Source organism: Diceros bicornis (assembly GCF_020826845.1).
Source record: "Diceros bicornis minor isolate mBicDic1 chromosome 13 unlocalized genomic scaffold, mDicBic1.mat.cur SUPER_13_unloc_1, whole genome shotgun sequence".
In the NCBI taxonomy this organism is placed as follows: domain Eukaryota; kingdom Metazoa; phylum Chordata; class Mammalia; order Perissodactyla; family Rhinocerotidae; genus Diceros; species Diceros bicornis.
The window spans coordinates 18,478,410-18,492,278 of record NW_026690866.1 but is presented as its reverse complement, the minus strand read 5'-3'; the positions used below and the strand labels follow the sequence as shown (position 1 = coordinate 18,492,278).

At 39.4% G+C, this 13,869-nt stretch overlaps 1 protein-coding gene across 1 annotated transcript in view; it reads left to right on the top strand.

Annotated features, from left to right (window-relative positions):
• LOC131401746 (ral guanine nucleotide dissociation stimulator-like) overlaps positions 1-13,869 on the top strand; it is a 366,596-nt gene that overhangs the window by 47,094 nt on the left and 305,633 nt on the right. The gene's annotated exons all lie outside the window — the stretch shown is intronic.

Sequence of the window (13,869 nt, the reverse complement as noted above, 5' to 3'; positions counted from 1 at the left end):
ATTTTATTTTGCTTTCCCTGGGTACATCAATCATGTCAAATCTTAGAGGTGATCTTTAAGATAATTTTTGAGATAATTTAACCAATATTATCAATTATTCAATATTATTAAATAATAAAATATTGTCCAATTATATAGTATTGTTCAGTATTATCAATAATTCTCTTCTTTCAAACTCCCCCCTATGGGTGTAGGATGTTCTGTCAGCCAGGATTCAAGAAAATCCCTCAGGAAGAGAGCTACCTGCTGCTTTGACTGTGTATTGTGGCCAGAGAGAGAAATATGTAATCAGACAGGTATGAACTGACAAAATTACATAATTACAATCACTTTCTTTCAGCCCTTCTTTGTCTCCAAATAAAGTGTAAAGGGTCTGGGATTAACCAATAGAATCTCATTTCTTCTTTATTTTCTATTATTTAATTCACTCATTCAATACATTCATTTAGGTAATCAATACATCATTTCCATGTTGGGAGTTACCTTGATCTGGCTTCTTTATACTCACATTGTTAGGTTTTGCTGAAGCAGCTCTTCTCAAGGGAATACAGCTCTTAAACTACATGTTGTGTTAGGCAAACACTTAGATATTCCGTAGCACCATATACTCATCTTGACCACAGAATAACACACATGGAATTATGATGGAAGTAAGTGTGGGTGTCTTTAGGACATGCCTCCTATTCATATCTTTACACCCAAGGTGACGAGCACTATGCCTTAAACATAGTAGGTGTGCAAAAACGGGAACTAAAGATTCAATAAATGAATGGATATATTATATTATTATTACTCTAGTAGAAGATATAAACCATGAAGTGAGCATGCAAACTTGATAAGATAAAGGCCCTTTTTTCCAAGAAATCATAGTGAGGTACGTGTGAAAAAAGAATAACATGGCAATTTGAAAAGTGCCAAATAAAGGTAGTTAGAAGTTAGCAGAGTCAACAAGAGTATATAGTCTTACTTGGATGAATCAGATAAGTCTTCATGGAAAGCTGATGTTTGAGTTGAGTATTTAAAAACATGTGAGGATTTGTCAGTTCGACATGAAGAGGGATTCTTGGCAATAGAAGTTTGGACATCAAGAGTTATGCAAGATGAATAAGTTCTGGCGACCTACTGTCCAACATGGGCCTATATTTAACAATATTGTATTGTAGACTTGAAAATTTGCTAGGAGGGTAGATTTATGTTAAGTGTTCCTACCTCAAAAGAAAAAAGTATTTTAAAAAAGGAAGTTAAATTAAAAAAATTACGAGGACAGGAGGAAGCATTTGGAGGTGATGAATAGGTTTAAGGACTTGATTGTAGTGATGGTTCCATGGGTGTATATTATCTCCAAACACATTAAGTTTTATACATTAAATATGTACACCTTTTTGTATGTCAGTCATACCTCAATAAAGTGTTTTTAAAATGTTTTTATGTGGTATATTCAGACATATGGAATAAGACCAGTATGGCTGGAATGAGATGATAAAAGACTGATCATGGATGATGATGGAATAGGTAAATAATGAAAACAAAAATGCCCATCATATTTAAAGTACAATATTCCAGTCTTACCAAACAAAACAGCAAACAATTCATATGTACTAATTACCAAAGTTATCTCTTTATATTGCTAAATATTCTGTCCAGTAAAATAATGCATGAAATAACATATTACAGAAATAAATAATGGTCTGGTAGAGAGAGCATGTTTACAAATTATGTTTGTTGTTAGAATGCATCTGGATATAAATTTAAAAGAAAACAAACTAAATGTGTCTTTTAAAAAATATTTATTATATCCCATAAAAAAGACCAGAGTAATTTACTATGATGATTCTTTGTGCCAGAAAAAATAAAAGCACAGTGTTGCATTACAAAGATGGACAGGGAAATATGTGTCATTCTATTTGTTATTTACTTAATGAATGTTGTCATAAATACCACTTTTCAAAAAAAAAAGTGAAACAATTAAAAAAAAAGGCCATAAATAGAATGACTCCAGGATTAGAGAATTCAGCAGCTCAAACCTATAATCAAGCACAGATGATACTCTCATATTTTGTTCTATCATCTTTGGTTTTCAGCTTTGTCTACAGGCTGGGCTCCTTATGGTCTCAGAGGCTGAGCTGTTTAAAGTATTATATCATAGCAAGCGAACAGAAAGATGAAAAAGAATGGGCATCTAGTCTGCCTGAATTTGTAAGAGTCACTCAAAAACACATCCTCCAACTATAGTTGGGGCCAACTAGAATTGATTTAGACTTCTCAACCTCCCCTCAATCACACGGCCTCATGGAAGAAGTTGAATGTCAAAGCACAACTGAGCTGCTGGTAGGAAGGGGACAGATGGGTCATGAATAGGCAACCGGTGGAATCTGCTTCCATGTTTACTTACATAATGCAAAAAATACTTTAAATTAGAATGCAAAAATGTCTAATCAATTAGTGGGATCTAAAATAATGTAGCAGGCTGGCCCTGTGGTGTAGTGCTTAAAATTCAGCATGCTCCACTTTGGTGGCCCGGGTCCATGGGTTCAAATCCCAGGCATAGATCTACACCACATATCAACCACGCTGTGGTGGCCACTCGCATACAAAATGGGGAAGACTGGCACAGATGTTAGCTCAAGGCTAATCCTCCTCAATCAAAACATAAATAAATAAATGAATAAATAATTAACTAAATAAATAAAAGATGAATATAATGTATCAATAATAAGGATTTTCCTACATATCAATAGTAAAGTGTTTGATAATGCAGTATGAAAGTCTCATTTCTCACTCTCAAAAACACAAAAATGTAATGCACAAAGTACAGTAGTTAGATGTGTTCAACTGAAAGTGATAGAGAAACTCATAGTGGCCTTAAACCATGACGTTTGTTATTTATGTTACAAGAATTTCAGAAATAGACAAATGCAAAGGTTTTTTTTTTTTCTATCAACCTTTTAATAATAAAGACTCAGGCTCTATATAACTTTTGCTTCAATATGCTTAGTGTGTGGGATTTTATTTTTAAAATTGTCTGCCACTGCACAGCATCCACATGGGAAAGAGGAAGAGTCAGCTATAGCATCCTATTTGATGCACGTTTTATTTAGTGCAAGAAAGAGACTATACAATCAGATTGTCATTGATTTATGTCCATGGCTCATAACCCACAAGTGAGGTGGAGCACACTCTGACAAAAATTAGCTTAGATCTGTCACAATTGGCTTAGGTCACTCAAAATTGGGGTTCTAATAGCTAGGTACAATGGAGGAAGTGTACTGAGTAAGTAGTTACTGTATGTTATGCGAAGTATAGTTTTAATTTTGGCTAAAAATGTGTTTGAGAATTGCAAAAGAAAATGAATAAATTTAGCGCCATTAAATTTCCCAAATGGAATGTCTGAATATTACAAAGTCTGTATCCTTGTCTAAATAATTTCTAGCTTTAACGCAATTCAAACCACTTAACCGAAGGAATTTACTTTGAAGGTTAAGAATTTTACTAAATTTTTTATGAAACAAAAATTGAGTTAGAAAAATCGAGAAACAAGATTTATATAGAAAAGTGATTTAAAAAGAAAAGCTGTAATTACAGTAATTTCATTGTTCTAATATTATTTGTAGAAATAGGAACGAGAAAAGAATGTCCACTTTCAACAATAAGAATGGCTGCTTCATGCTCCGAGGTCAGAGTTGAGTAGTTGTGGCAGAGACCCTACGGCCCACAATGCCTAAAATATTTGTTCTCTGTCACTTTACAGGAAAAGTTTGCCAAATACAAATTCATAGCCGTGGGCGCAGCCTTGAATGATGGCTGATGGGCATGCCTGCATGTGTGTTGCAGCTGTCTCATTCTCAGCTGAGATGACTTGTTTCCATGTGTTCTTCTTGCCTCACAGTGCTCCTCAGAGCGATTGAGATCTAGGTGAGCACAGTGATAAAGCACTTGATGTCCCTGATGCCCTGCCTTCCTTTCCCTGCCTCACTTTCCCAGTACCTCACTGGTGTGTTGCAAAGTCCCCACCACCTAAAATATTCGCCCTTAAACCCTCAAGTTTATGGACACATCCAACTAACACAGGACCCAAACTTGGAACTTTTGGAGGTGGATTATCACTTACTTGAAGCTAAAAGCATTCTGACATAGGACGGGACTGTTTAATGTGAATATTATTAACGTAAGTGTCTGCAACATTGTGTCTCACAACCAAATAAGGTGTGGGCTGTGGGCCCTATAATGCCAATGAGACTTTTGTTTTTTGTCTTCGGAATATGGAAGAGTGGCTGACTGAAACACCAAGACTTTCCTTTCCTTTTCAAATAGAGATCAATGTATAGGGCGTCCAGGAAGCCAGTATGCAAACAATGAGAGAAATCACAGCCTGTTGAAACTTTAGACATTTCTGGAATTTGAAGATTCTTTAGGGAAGACTCTGGCTTGCACAGCTCCTTGCTTCTCTGTTGTCATAACAGTGGTCCCTGGGGTCTTTGTGAAGCACCGAGACACTCCTGTAAGCAAGAATTGGACTCTCAGCTACATCCTACTATTCTCCCTCACCCTCTGCTTCCTCTGCTCCTTACTCTTCATCGGCTGACCCAACACAGCCACCTATATTATTCAACAAATCACATTTAGAGTTGTTTTTACTGTGGCTGTTTTCACTGTCTTGGCCAAAACTATTACTGTGGTTGTGGCCTTCAAGGTCACTGCACCAGGGAGAAGGATGTGGCAGTGGTTGGTGTCAGGGGCACCTAACTTCATCATTCCCATCTGCTCCTTTATCCAGCTGAGTCTCTGTGGGATCTGGCTGGGAACCTTTCCTCCCTTCATTGACACAGATGCACACTCTGAACACGGCCACATCATCATCATGTGCAACAAGGGCTCAGTCACTACCTTCTACTGTGTCCTGGGATACCTGGGTTCCTTGGCCCTGGGCAGCTTCACTGTGGCTTTCCTGGCCTGGAACCTGCCTGACACCTTTAATGAAGCCAAGTTCCTGACGTTCAGCATGCTGGTGTTCTGCAGTGTCTGGGTAACCTTCCTGCCCATCTAACACAGCGCCAAGGGTAAGGTCATTGTTGCCGTGGAGGTCTTCTCCATCTTGGCCTCCAGTGTGGGGCTATTAGGCTGCATCTTTGCTCCCAAGTGCTAACTTAGTTTCCTAAGGCCAGAGAGAAACATATCAAAAGTGTTAAGGAATAAAACACACTCAGGGAGAAAATAATCGAAATGTAAGTTATTTTCATAGGTCACAAGAACTTGTATAAACTTGAAAAATAAACTACTATATTTTTCCAGACTCAATTTCAGTACCAACTAAACTTACCTTACATCTCCACTTAATTTTTTGCTTTATGTTTCTTTTTGCTTTGTACAATTTTCCTTGGGCATTCAAATGAACAATTACACAAACATTCATAGTAATTTTCCTCTAAAATTATGTGTGAGAGATTGCAAAAATGGCCACACATCAGTCCTTTCCCTCTGTCTGTTTGGTTATAGCATCCCACGTTGACTCTGTGTAGACTTGGCATTGTAACTTGCTTTGGCCAATGGGATATTATCAAATGACATGAGCAAAGGCTTGAAAAACACTTGTTAATTGTTGCTACTTGTCCTTCTCTGGCTGCCCTTGGGAAGCCTGAGGCCATCAATATGTGAATGAGTCTAGCCAGACTCCACATCTCCATCACTCTAGGTGGCTTCAAGTCAACAATCAGATGTGTGAGTAAAACTGTCCTAGACCATCCAATCCCAGCTGAGCCACCAATAGTTCAAGATAAAAATAACTTCCCAGTTAACCCACAGAATCTTGAGAAAAAATAAACTATTCTTATTTGAAGTCACCAAATTTTAGTGTGATTTGTTACACAGCAGAAGCTAACTGATATATTATGCTGCCATTTAAATATGTTCTCTCATTATTTGTATAATTATCACAGATTTCAATTTCTTTATCCAATATCATAGACTGGAATAGTCTTCTCTAGATTAAGTCTCTGAAAGAAAATCAGAGAACATATCACGTTCCATTTTACTTTTTCTCGTTCCTATTTTCAACCAGACAACTTTAAGCATATATATTTAGAATATCTTTGCTAACTTTAAGATTATGGATATTCTTCTATATTGTCATCCACCACTGTTATACGTGAGGATTTTACTTTTAATTTTAGCCCTATAATCCATTTGGAATGATTTACTTGTGAATAATGTTAGTTTATGGTCCAGTGTTTTATTTTACAAATGGATATCTTTTAGTCTAAAAAACAAACACTGCATCATTTTAAAGGTTGATTTGAAGCATATGGAATCTGAACAATGTTTGGAAAACTATCTTTGAAACACTGTTTTCAGTCACAAGTATAGTATATCTCTCCATTTAATCTGAGCTTTTACATGCTTTGTATCTCTTTATAATCTTCTTCATATAACTAATGTGTAGTTCCAATTATTTTAACTACTCATCTTAAATAATTCATTGCTCTTAGGAATGGAATAATTACTTACATGTTTAAACAAATTCTTACTCATATAACAGTATTTTTGATGTTTCATATAAGAATCTAGCTTCCTTTCACATTCCTCCGCTTATTTACCAGTTCTAAACTTTATAAGTTTTGTCCCACTAAAATAATAGATTTTCTCTTCTTCTCTAATATTATTTACCTCTTATTCTGTTGATTCTCGTTTTTTCATGACTAGGCTCTCCAATGCCACACTGAATCACAATAGTGTTTGCCAGGAGCATTTACCTCTTCTTAAGTGTAGCGTAAACATCAGATAAATTCCTTGTCAGGGCAGAGCAGTCATCTAAGAGAGAGAAAGTAAAAACCTGAAGGGGAATCATTTCTAGCTGTAAATCAACATACTTGCTTCTTTTGGCTGTTTGGAGCTGGAGATGTTATACAATGTGGCCAGCTGAAAATCAGAGGATCTCTCTCTAGTCCCAGGAATTAGTCTTGGTCAAATCTCTCAACCTCTTTAGACCTCATTTTCTTCACCTGTAACATGAAGAGTTGGATGAGTCTTTTTTAGTTCCGAAATCCAGTGACTCCAAGATACCCTTCACCCAGATGCACTTGACAAAGACCAGAGAGAACTTTTAGTTGTCCTCTTCTGCATCAACATTATTATCCATATCACCACTTAAAGACATAGCAAATGTCTAATTTTGCATGACACTGATAAAACAGGTTCCATACCAAATCGCTGTTTGTTGGGATAACAAATCTATAGTTAATTGCTTAGAGGTAAGCATAGAGATGGGCCTTGCTGGAACCAGCAATCAATGGGCCAAAAAGTCTTGCTTTATTTTACAGCGAGGCTGTGGAAACATTCCCTAATACACCAGAATTCTTCTGTACTTAGAAAGTATGAAATAAATGGGAGCCTTGAATCCTTGGTTTCTAGCTAATAAGGATATGATTTTTAAAATATTGCTAATGATGCCATTTGCCTGCTATGAGGCTGTTCTCTGGTGAGTAAAGAGCAGATGTATTCAAGGGCACTTTAATTTCTTTAATAAATATTTACTCAGCGCCTGCCACTTGCTGCAAGATAGCAGTGATCTACCCTAAGAGCATTTATTTTCTAGTAGGATGTCACAGACCATAAACAAAAAGATAATTTTGAGGTGATCAATAAAGTTACATATACGTCAGACTTTTTTTAATTTTGGACTATTATTCACCCTTTCCCTTCTTTAACTGTTTCCCAGAACTCTAAGCATGGACTTGAAAACCAGAAATCATGGGTCTCAAGTTTCCTCTCGCAACACCCCTGTTTCAAAGACATACTGTTGATCATCTGAGAGTATGTCTCTTTAAGACTAAGTTCCTATGAATCAGCATCATTTCATCACTTTCTTGAGAGGACGGATGATATTATGAAGAGAAAACAAAATATCATATGGGATTTATACTCAAAATGATATTTCCACTCTAATTGTTTTATATAATGTGGTGTGATTTGGGGCAAGTCAGTTACTCCTTCCGAGACAGTGGTAATAATACCCAGAAAAGCATTCTATAGAGATTAAATAAAACAAAATATGAGAAACTGCTTTGTAAATTGCAAAGCAATCTATTTCATCTTATTTATTGTAATAACATTTTCATTTATCCAATCCTTTTGACTCTACACAACCTGCCTAGACTGAGTTTTATTTTTAATTCAACAATAAAATGGGTCAAAATGGTTGAAAATTAGAAATTTCATATGGTTCAACTTAATTAATAGGCCATCACAATATTTAATTTGATTATAATTACAGTTAAATTTTTCATGATGCCTTATCATGTGCCAGGCACATTCTAGGCATCTGACATTTATTCACTCATTTAATCCTCACAACAATGCCATGGAGACAATACTATTAACCTCTATTGTATGGATGAGGAATATTAGAGGTTATATAATTGTCCAAGTTCACACAGCTGGTACCCAGGTAGTCTACCTCCAAAATCTCTTTTAGGGATCCACTAGCGGTCATGGAGCTTACATTGTAAAAGGATCACCCTGGTTCCTGGTTGGCTAATGGACCAGAGGGGACTAAGCAAGAAAGCACATGGCTACTGAAATGATCCAGGCAAGCAATTCTGAATACAGGATTTCTTTTCTTTTTAAGGCTGAATAATATTCCATTGTATAGATGCCCCAGATTGTCTTCATCCTTTCACCCACGGGTGCACAATTAGGTTGTTTCCATCTCTTGGCTATTGTGAATAATGTTGCAGTGCATTTTGTCAAACGTTTTCCTGGCACTTAGTGAGTTTGAAAAAATTCTTCTTATACACATTAGTTACTGTAATGAACTACATTTCTAAATGTCTAAAGTTTAAATATTTGTCATTCTACAGAAATACCTTGCCTAATCATGATTTGTGTTATCAGTTCATGAATGATCTAAGATTTTTGTACAAAAATTTGTTATAATGGCTTTTTTTCCATATATTCAGGAACCTGGCATAATATGGGTATTCCCTGATTCTTGATTTTTAGTAGAGTTTTCTAGTAAGCCTTTAGGATAGGAAGTATCTTCCTAGCTGTGAGGCAGAGAGCAGAAAAATAATAAAGTGATTGTTATATTTAATTATATCAAAAGGATATAAAACTGTCGCTTTGCTAAATTGTTTGTACACACCCTTTGCTTATTTGTAAGAATGGCACATATCGTTTTATTAATGAAAAGAGAACTCAATAAACAATTTTAACATAAAACAAGATCTATTGAGAACTTATATGAAAATTTTAGAAATATACTGTCAACAATTTCCTCACCTGCAAAATGGAGATAAATAATACCATCTTCCTTATGGGTTGCTGTGAAAATACTCAAGAGTAATGTATGTAAAATGCTTATCACCATGTCGGTGGGAAAGTGATGCCCCATTCATTTTTCCACCGGGATGATGACAGCTTTTTTTACGCTTGAAGTCTGTAGTTTTCAAAATATGTTCTACTGATGTAAAGTGAATCCTTTTTACAAATTCTTTGTAGAGTTAGATGATCCCTTTGGAATACAAATTCAGGCTCCCGTGTGTGTGTCTATACGCACATCTCTCAAATAATACTTCAAGCCTTATAATGAAAAGCTACCTTCCCCACTCTTGACTCTGGTTCCAAAAACAACTTCAATTTTCTGGTTGAAAATCTATCTTTCTAAATTAGCTACCCATACAGCATTTACATTTTTCAGCTTTTGACTATTTATACTTTCTTTCTTCTCTGAAACAATCAGCATGAAGCGTTCTTACATATGTTAAAAACATAATACTCCTTGCCCAATATAACTATTTAATGAATTAGGATAAATCAAAATTCAATGTCTACTGTTTTATGACATAAGTGTTTACCATTTTATAGCATATGAATCTTATCCAGAGATGTGCTACGTCAGATATTATGAATACATTTTCTGTCTCACTTTTTCCTTTGACCTTTTATATGGGAAAATTCTCTTGTTTCTTTGTTGTCTTCCTCTGGATTCATCACTGGTTCATCTCCTTCCACCGGAAATTTAAATCTCTTTCCAGTAACTTCTGACACATGAGACAATTCATGGGCTTCAGGTTTTGCTTGGGGACATCCCTCTTGGGCTTGAACATATACACAGGCCCACATATGCACAGTATGTCTGGAAGGATAGAGGAGAAAAGGATGTTTACCTCTGCGCAAAAGGACTGGGAGACAGTGGTAGAGTGAGAATATTTTACTGACTGCACCACTATTTGAAGTTTTCCTATATGTGTATCTACGACGTAGTGGCCTCTCTGCCCCCAGTTTTTAAAATTAAAATAGCGTTATATCTTGATCTACTGGCTTGGGACAGCAAGATGTAGAGAAATGTGAATATATGATCCAATATTTTAACGAAATTAAGTAAAGCAAACCCGCACAAAAAATTTATAATTTTAAATATGGGCACATCATTCTATGCGTCTGTGTAAAGGTGGGGAAAGGAATGAAGAAAAGCTATTCAACATCCAGCTACCTGTACAGTCTAGGGGTCCAGGAAAAGCCCCGCCTCCAGCCCTGCCCCTGGAGCTCATTTCCTCACCCTGTGAAGTCCACCTGCCTTATTCCAGCCCCACCCCCGTCTCTTCCCGCCCCTGGAACTGGTCCCCGCCCACACACTTGTCCTCACCCACAGCCTCGCCCCTAGACCTGGTCCTGTCCCTGTTGCTGCCCCAGCCCTCTGTCTGCCCTAGCACTCACTCTAGAAACTAGACACCTCCCCCAAGGCTTGGGTGGGCGGCCCTGCCCTGCTCCACACGCCGCCTCCACCAGGAGCCCCCAAACGTCCGTCCTCCCCGAACTTCCGTCCTCCCTGAACTTCCGTCATCCCCAAACGCCCGCCCGAGACCGGAAGCAGAAGCGCGGGTGGTGCCGTGGATGGAGCCTTGGGCTTTGCGGTGTGTTCCCTCTTCTAGGCGCAGATGGGATTCTCCTGGACGTTTGCCCTCAGGGGCGGGGCTCGGTGAGCGGCGGGCGGCCCCGGCTCGGGTAGGGGTCCAGGGAGGCGCCTGGGCCGCGGGCAGCCCTGTCAGGGCCCAGCATCTCTCCGTCCTCCCGCAGCTCCATTTCCCCCAGGCTGTTCTCTCAGGGCCCCCGAGGCTGCTGTTCCTCCTGGGTCCGGGCGCCGCCGTCCCCTATTCAGAGTCCCCGTCACCGTCCTACGTGTGATTTTGTCCCCAGGGGGCTTATCGACGTCTGCAGGCGTTGTTTGGGTTGTTACAAATGGGGGCGCTCCTGGCGTCTAGAGGGGGAGGCAGGAATGCTGCTCAGTGTCCTCCAGGGCCCAGGACAGCCCGACACAGAATTGCCCGGCCCCAGATGTCAGTGGTGCGGAGGTTGGGAAACCTGCTCCAGGGCCTGAAATTCCCCCAGCCCTGAATGAAGTGTGGAAATTGTTGACAGGTCAGCGAGTCACTTACAGGGTCCCTAAATGACAAGCTTGTTTAAAGGGTCCAGAGTCACCAAAACGTCTCTGTCCAGCCAAGTGAGTTGAGTGACTCAAGTGCACACAGCACGAAGCTGTTTTCTCCCATCTCGGGGAGCAGGTGGCTGGATAGGAATCGGGAAAATCCAGTCGCAGCCAACAGTTAGAGTTAAATCAGTAAATACAAAAAAAGAAGAGTGAATGGGGTGGCCTTTCCATCCAACACCCTATAAAAGGCCTCAAAAGCTTGTTTGCGCTTTTTTATCCCCCCTCAGACACGAAAAGCGTCTGTGGAGCTCAAATTTGAAGTGAAACCGGGCTCAGGGTCCACCTGTCCTCGCTGATCCATGGATTTCTGTGTGACCAGGTGAGTACCCTGTGGACCTGGTACCAAGAGGTTCCGGCAGCCTCCGCTGTGCAGAAGACCTGCCAGTGGGGTTTCCTGGCCTCGGGTTGTCACCACATGGACTCACTGAAAGTGAGTGTATCTTGAGAAAAATTATTGATTTTTGATGGATTATATTCAAGGAAAAGATGGTAAACTGTGTGTGGTTCTGTGTGGTAAATATTTCAGTAAGTACAGTTATATGCAAATAAGAACATATGAAAGAAACGTAAATAACTGCAAATGTGTATTATAGTAGAAAATATAGATTTACTTGCATTGCATAATACTCAAAAGTCAGGATTTATATATATTATAAATACAAAAATGTTTTGCGTGTGTATGTAGTATTAGAAGACATCTCATGAAATATTAGCAGGGATACTCAGCAACATTCCTTAGAACCATTCAATATGACTTCTAAAATCCTATAAATCCTCCACAAAAATTTGAAATAGAGGAGCATTCAGGGAAAAAGATGATTTGAACTTCTTTGTATTAATAACAAATTTAAAATTGAATTTGCCAGTAGCCAGATTCATTTTGAGCATTTTTTTCTTTATGACATTTCAAATCATTTGGAGGAATACTAAGCAACACTGTAGATTGAAGGGAAGGGCACTAGTCTCCAAAAAGACTGTCCTCACCACCTTGCCTTCTAAAGGGAATTAACTTTGTTTCTTGAAACTTTTCTAAAATAACGGTCTGGTGATTCACGTTGCAGAGAATCTTGTTAAGTACTTTTGTATTTAGTTGTTGGCTTCTACTAATTTTTTTTGTGTGTGCATTTTTCATTCTAGCTTTCTTGTGACGTTCTTGAGGGGAATGTGTGCTTGTCATGCAATAGATAGTCTTTGAGTGTATAATTTATGGTGACCAACCATCATCGTTTATTCAGGACAGAGGGTTTTTCCAGGACATAGCACGTTTAGTGTTCAAACCAGGGCAGTCCTAGACAAACTGGGATGGTTCCTCATCTCATGAGCCAGGCCCTGGGCCACATGCATGGGGACCTGGAGAACCAGAGAGACCTTGTTCCACATCCATGGAATTTATATTGTATTTGGGTATTTGGATTTTAGACAGTTAATGATGAGAGCGATGTGGGAGTTTGGCACAAGGGGACTCAACCTGATGGGGCAGGGAAGCCCTCTTGAGAATGACTGATATTTAGATTGAGAGCTAGAGTTGGGACTTGATTTAGCTAGTTGGAGAATTAGACTGGAGTGAGGGTGTGGGAGTGTGTTCAAGAAAGTGTTTCAGGCAGAGGGCCCCGCATGAGGACACCTCTGAAGCAGAGAGCCTGGTGTGTCCATGAACTGAGAAGAGGGATGGCTGAGCTGAGTCAACACAGGGGGAGAGGTGTGAGCCAGACCAGCGAGGGTGACAGGCTGGACCAGGTCAGGAGTGACTTGGCACTCTGTTCTAAGACCAGTGGGAATACTCTGGAGAGATGTGAGTAGAAGGATGATGTAATTAGTGTTTGGTAAGCACGGGGGTTAAAATGGAATTCATGGTTGAGAATGAAGACTTAAGAGGCAAGATGGGAGGTGCTGGGAATAAGATTAGGAATAAGATGATTGTTCCCTACGCCTGGCTGATGGCTCTGGAGCAAGAAATAAGTAGAAAGAAAAGACCTTGGAGTGTAGAACCGAGAGAATGTAAGGGTACTTTCTTGCCTGCATGTGTCAGATGGCACAGGGCACTGTCTGTGTCCCTCGCTGCTGTCCGTGCAGACCTGCAGGTGCCTCCTCGTACAGGTCTGTGTGTTCACCCCTCTTTTCCACTCACATGCCCCCCTCCGCATCCTAAAGGAAGTCAGGCCTTACTTGTGAGGGGGTTGTCTCACAAGGGAGAAACCTAGGATAGCCCCTGCAGGCATCAGAGCAGCCCCTTCAGCATCTCCCTCAGCCTCCTCCCTTCCACTCTCTCGCCTTCCACACCCAGAAGGACTACTGCTCAGTATTCCACAACCCCATGTTCTTACTCCCCCAGGCTTGAGAAGAGTGGGGCAGCCACTGGGGTGGACATCATCTGCACCTTCCACTTT